The sequence below is a fragment of the Biomphalaria glabrata genome, chromosome 9, assembly GCF_947242115.1.
Source record: "Biomphalaria glabrata chromosome 9, xgBioGlab47.1, whole genome shotgun sequence".
Taxonomy (NCBI): Eukaryota; Metazoa; Mollusca; class Gastropoda; family Planorbidae; genus Biomphalaria; species Biomphalaria glabrata.
In genome coordinates, this window is record NC_074719.1 from 42,586,993 (window position 1) to 42,593,520 (window position 6,528).

Consider the following 6,528-nt stretch of genomic DNA (forward strand, 5'->3'; position numbering starts at 1 on the left):
AACATGTAATTATACTAATATTCAGATAAGTTACAATAAAAATAAAACTTTTTTTTTCGATGCCCCCTCTCTTTGTTAGTTGGTCGTTGGTTTGTCGCTTACAAACAGCTAGTACAATTGAACCAATATAGGCGTTTTATATTTTTACCGGTAAGGATAGTATAGATGGACTTCTTATAGTCCGACAGTTACGCTGGGCAGGGCACGTATCCCGCATGGGAGACGAACGTATGCCAAAGGCAGTCTTTTTTTTTTTTGTGAGCTAAAAGGTGGTCAACGTTACAGAGGCGCCCCACGGAAACGCTTCAAAGACCAGCTTAGGCGTCAACTTTGCTTAGCTGACATAGAAGAGAGCAGCTGGTTGCATGCGGCCGTAGAACGAATCAGTTGGAGTTCACTCCCGAAGGCCGCGGGATACACATTTAAGACCAAAAGAAAACCCGCTGCCGTGGACAAACGAAGACGCGAAAAGAAAAACTAAATCGACCACCTGCGAACAGAGGTTATGCTTGCCCTGGATGTGGCAAAATATGTAGGTCACAGCTGGGCCTGCGCAGCCATGGGAAAAACTGCATTCCTATCTAATCTTCGGACTCGAAGACAAGCCTTATAGTAATATATAAACTTAATAAACTTTAAAATAAAGTTCTTATGTGAACAACTCAATATAGCCTAACTGTTATTACAATATTCACATATTTAACTTGAGATAGAGATGTAATATTAATGAAATATACTGATATTTAAACGAAATCTAGATCACCACAAAACAACGTCTTTACTCTTTCATGTCTCAAGATTGTCTGCCCTTTCACATTTGCATTACGCTAATTTCATCATCCTTAATGCATAAACACCAATCAATCGCTTAACCTCTTCATACCGCCATCAGAAAAAAACACACACACACTTTATGACACCTCTTTTTGTCAAGAATTTGCGTCTCCCCATCCCCCAATTCAAGGTACTAACCATCCTCACCCACGGGAGAGGACCCAAAGTTTGAGAAACGCTACATTAAAAATACTGATGATCAATAATGCAAAACACAATAATAGTAAAAATATTCAGGGGCGTAGATAGGAATTTTTCATCATTTGGGGGCCCGGGAGGGGCTGGACCTCTTTGGGGGCCTCTGCATTTTTGCGTAATATTGAATATTTATTGTAAAAAACAATAATTTGGGGCCCCCCTCAAGTGGGGGCCCGGGGGGATTTTACATTTCTCCCCCTCCTCCCCCACCCTTGCTACTCCACTGATAATATTCCAATATAGAATACTTCACAATTTTGTAAAAATAAATCACTTAATAGAAGATAATTAAAATTTATTTTAAACTAGAACACAAATGAACTTATTTATATCTACACTCTCTAATCGGCAAAAACTATTCTACTCTCAACTAATAGTCATCTCAAATAAAAGTGACAATATTTTAATGTCAACTTTCTACTTACTAGGAACTTGAATCTAGATCTAGATCTAATTAGAGGGCGCCTATTCGACTCAAAACCAATATTGCTAACAGCCCGCGAAAATTCAAGGTTAGGGAAGAGTCGGCACGTACGGAAAAACCCATGGGAATCAAAGCGCGCCGCTTTTTTTTTTCAAACTACCACCACCACCCCCTCCCAAGTTTTCAAAGTATAATGGAATCATTAGAATTTAAATAAAATATTTAAGTAATTTTTTTTTAAAACCCAAAATATTAAAAAGGGAAGTAAAAATTGCAAAATTAGTTCGGTGAAGAAAAGGAGGGTTCGTTCGGTTCGGTTCGTACCAAGCAGTTTCAAAGTTCGGGTTCGGTTCGGTTCGGTCATAAGTGAGGTTCGAGTTCGGTTCGTTCGGTTCGGGTTCGGTTCGTTTCCCATCTCTAATTACAGTAAGAGAGAATAAACAAAGAAATTGATTTGAAGAAACGGATCAATGCTATAAAGAAGAAAAAAAAAGAAAAGAACAAGAGGAATTTTACCAGAGATTTTGAAAAGAATTGATAAAACAATATTGTCAAATACGCCATAATGAAATATTACTTTTTAATAACTAAATAATTAAAACAAGAGAAAACAAAAGCTTATTCGAAGAGTAATTGTATCCATTAGTTTGGATCAGTCGTGTAATTAAATGTTTAATAGATCTAGAAAAGTGATTCCCAAAGTGGTCTATATAGACCCCCAGGGGTCTACGACGATTTTCAGGGGTCTACGAAAGTTAAAAAGGAATTGGGGGTCTATGAGATGTAAATGGGGGTCTACTAGAGTGGATTTTCGATTTAAAAAGGTCGTGACTTTAATTAAAATCTTAAAATTATGTAATCAACAATTATCTTATACAAATATAAATTATTTAAATTTTAATCCTATTGTTCGAATGAACAATTATTTTAATACCTCATTTAAATAGCTTAATTTAGTCTATAGGAAATTTGTATTTAACGTGGCCAAATATAATTATTAAATTACACAGTGGTATTAATTTTCTAAAAAAAATTCTTCTTTCCATGTCACATTTATATTTCCTATGTGCCTTTTATGCAACAAAGTTTTATTTTGACACTTTAAAACCACCTAAGTTAAAAGATCTTTTGAGATGATGCCACCCTGATAAAGTGGATGAAGATTTTAAAAGCTTTTGAACAATCAATGATAAAGTAGAGAAAAGACCTACAGTGAACAAAATCTTTGCTTTAGTATAAAAAAAGAGAAGATGATGGTTTGCAAGTGTCTTAAAATATGTTTAACTTATTGTGAATTTTGGAAAACATCACACTAATGGCGATAAAATGATTTTTTCATCCACTGAAGAAGTTTTAAGAACTATTTTGTCCACAAACCTACATCTGATAGTATTACAGAATTCCTCTAAGCAGCAAAACAATTCAAAGGCAATTGATGAAATGAGTTTCTAACACAAGTGGACTAGTCATACTTGCCTGGTAATAAACATTTAGTATTGGCGAATGTTCATTTTAGTACGGATCAAGAAATCCTCGAAAAAAAAACTTCTTTTTGCGAAAACTGATAATTAATATGTAATGGTTTGAAGGACTACTTTAAAGAAAAAGCACTCCCTTTAACTATAATGTCAGTAGCAATGGGTGGAGCACCTTTCATGGTTGGGTTCTATTGTGAATAGTGAAAAAAATGGTAGAATTCTTAAATATCTTCAATTTGTTATTAACGCAGTTCACTGAAGCAACATGTTAGATACGCCATTAGTTCGTCCTTCACACTGAAGTTCGATGGCTGTCGAAAAGCTTTATTTTAATTTTTTTTTCTTTTTGACTTTGTATCGGAGCTCTTGGATGTCAAAGATCTAATTTTAAATTGAAATTTAATCAGACTGAAATCAGACATTGCTTATTTAACAGACTTGTTTCATAAATTCAATGAGGTTTACTTACATGTGGCCATAGGCGTAGCCAGGATTTTTTTTTCGGTTTTTCGGATTTTTTTACCCCAACCCCCCTTCAAAGCTACGCCCATGCATGTGGTTGTTATTACTTTTTCATTCTTCACCTTAAATACGTAAGAAATCATTGAAAAAGAAAGCACATTGGAAGTTCATAAATCAGAAAAATGACAATTCAGCACTATTAGCTAAACAGGGGGTCTACCGAATACTGGAAACATGACAAGGGGTCTATGAGACAAAAAAGTTTGGGAACCACTGATCTAGACCAACAACAATAAATCTGTGCGATAAGAAATATTGTTTACAATTGTTTCTGTTGAGCACTATCTCATGCTTTGAGCTTTCTTAATACTCTATTATCTTATCCCTTGTTTCTGATATAAGCTTTCAAGAATAACGTTGTTCTTCAAGAAAAAAAAAATTAAATTTGATTCTAGAATGCTGAAAAGTGCGAATAAATTATTTCATGGTTTATTCTATTTTTTAATTCTTCCCTAATCATTATTACCATATTCTGAGCACCACAAACAAAAAGTAATAAACAAAAAAATGCCTAATTAAGTTTTTTTTCCGCATTGTGATAATACATTAGGTGTTAAATATTTGACATTTTACAAGACGTTGCTTGCTCTGGATGTGGCAAAATATGTAGGTCACAGCTGGGGCTGCGCAGCCTCAGGAAATATTGCATTCCTCACTAATCTTCAGACTCAAAGACAAGCTTTATAGAAGACGTTATTTTTTATTAATATTTTATTGTGCGTCCTGAAGTAAAAATCCAATAAACATTTTAAAATTCATATTTTTGCAATTTTTATATTTTACTTCTAATTTCAATTAAGCCATGAGAGCGTGCCCGATAAAACGATTGGCCAGATCAAATCATTGAAAACAATAAAGTTTTCCCTATCAGACCTTGCGATCTATGGGACATCTGCTTATGTGGACCCTGTAAAAGAGGTTTTCATGTGGCTAGCCTTTTCTTTTCTCTATCTCATATCAACTAGAGCTAGATGCCCTAAAGATCCAGAAATTAAAAGTCCCAGTCTTCACCAGGATTCGAACCCGGGACCCTTCTTTTCAGAAGTCAAGCGCTTTACCACTTAGCCACCGCGCCTCCAGATCAACACGTACGAGAAATTATTTCCCTTACTTACAAACATTTTCAAAGCCCCCTCCCAACTAAAAAAAAAGGATTGTTAATTTATCGTCAAGAAACAGAAAGCATCAAAATAGAACAATATCCGTCGTAACTTAAAAATGTGCTTTTACCTTAAAAGCCAGAGTGTATACATAAATCATGTCTTTGCATCCGTAAGTTATTGTTCCATGATCTATATATTGTTACTACTTTTTAGTCTGTTGTCCAAAACAATGTATGTATCTAGGGATCTTACTTACGATTATACTCTATTTAAATGTGAATATTCAAGCCTTGTAGACATCTCGGCTCTAAATTGCATATGTTTTGTCGAAACAAGTCTTTCTCTTTTTGTATCCATTTACTTGGAAATAACAGAAACTATTTGGTTCTTGATGGAAACCTGGACATTAGGTGAATTTCATTGTATAGAAATAAATGAATCTTGTTAGTTCGACGGTCAAGGGTACTGTAGACTGTCGAATTAGCGAAAACGTCGTATTACTAACTGTTAGCTCTAGTTCATAGACTTAAACGTGTAGGACTAGACGATTCTAGATGATGATAAGATGTAATAATATGATAAAAGCACATTCCTCGTCCCATATGCTAGGACAAATTTGTACAAATACTCCTTCTTTCTTAGTGCTTTTAGAGCATGGAATGGGTTGCCTGAGCTAGCCAGGAAAACCAGTGACTTGGGAGAATTGAATTAACATGCATGACTGAATGCATGACGCGTATGACGTAATCATCTTCTTTTTTGAAGTAACGTCTGTATTATATAAGATATTCCTTTAGACTTTGAAGAGCATAACATAAACACTAGACGAAATAGTAAAATGTATTAATGTAAAAGAAAGTTCATGATTTCAACTTTCATTAACTGAATTGCAATTGAAGCCTACCTCTATACTAGAAATTAACCTATTAGAGTAACCTAAGGGAATTTATGTATGTGGGTTGTGTGGCTGAGATGTAATAACCGCTTGGTCCATTGGGCACTGAGCATGCTATAAGCATTAATGTTAGCGCTAAAATTTTAAACACGATGATGAAGATAGTTTGTATGAAAACCAACTCAAAGGCGGCCGTCCGATGTGGTCCACTCAGGAAGGAAAAAAAGGCAGGTTTCAATATTTTCAGCACGTTTCAGAAGCTATGAACTGCAAACCATAAACAGCCACAATCCTATCTCGTAACCACAACCTTATCACGAAACTACAACCCTATCACGAAACTACAAACCTATCACGAAACTACAAGCCTATCACGAAACTACAAACCTATCACGAAACTACAAACCTATCACGAAACTACAAACCTATCACGAAACTACAAGCCTATCACGAAACTACAAACCTATCAAGAAACTACAAACCTATCACGAAACTACAAACCTATCACGAAATTACAAACCTATCGCGAAACTACAGCCCTATCGCGAAACTACAGCCCTATCGCGAAACTACAACCCTATTGCGAAACTACAGCCCTATCACGAAACTACAGCCCTATCGCGAAACTACAGCCCTATGGCGAAACTACAGCCCTATCGCGAAACTACAGCCCTATCACGAAACTACAGCCCTATCGCGAAACTACAGCCCTATCACGAAACTACAGCCCTATCACGAAACTACAGCCCTATCACGAAACTACAAACCTATCGCGAAACTACAAACCTATCACGAAACTACAAACCTATCACGAAACTACAAACCTATCACGAAACTACAAACCTATCACCAAACCTATCACGAAACTACAGCCCTATCACGAAACTACAAACCTATCGCGAAACTACCAACCTATCACGAAACCACAACCCTATTACGAAACTACAAACCTATTACGAAACCACAAACCTATCGCGAAACTACAAACCTATTACGAAACCACAAACCTATCGCGAAACTACAGCCCTATCACGAAACTACAAACCTATTGAAACTACAAACCTATCACGAAAC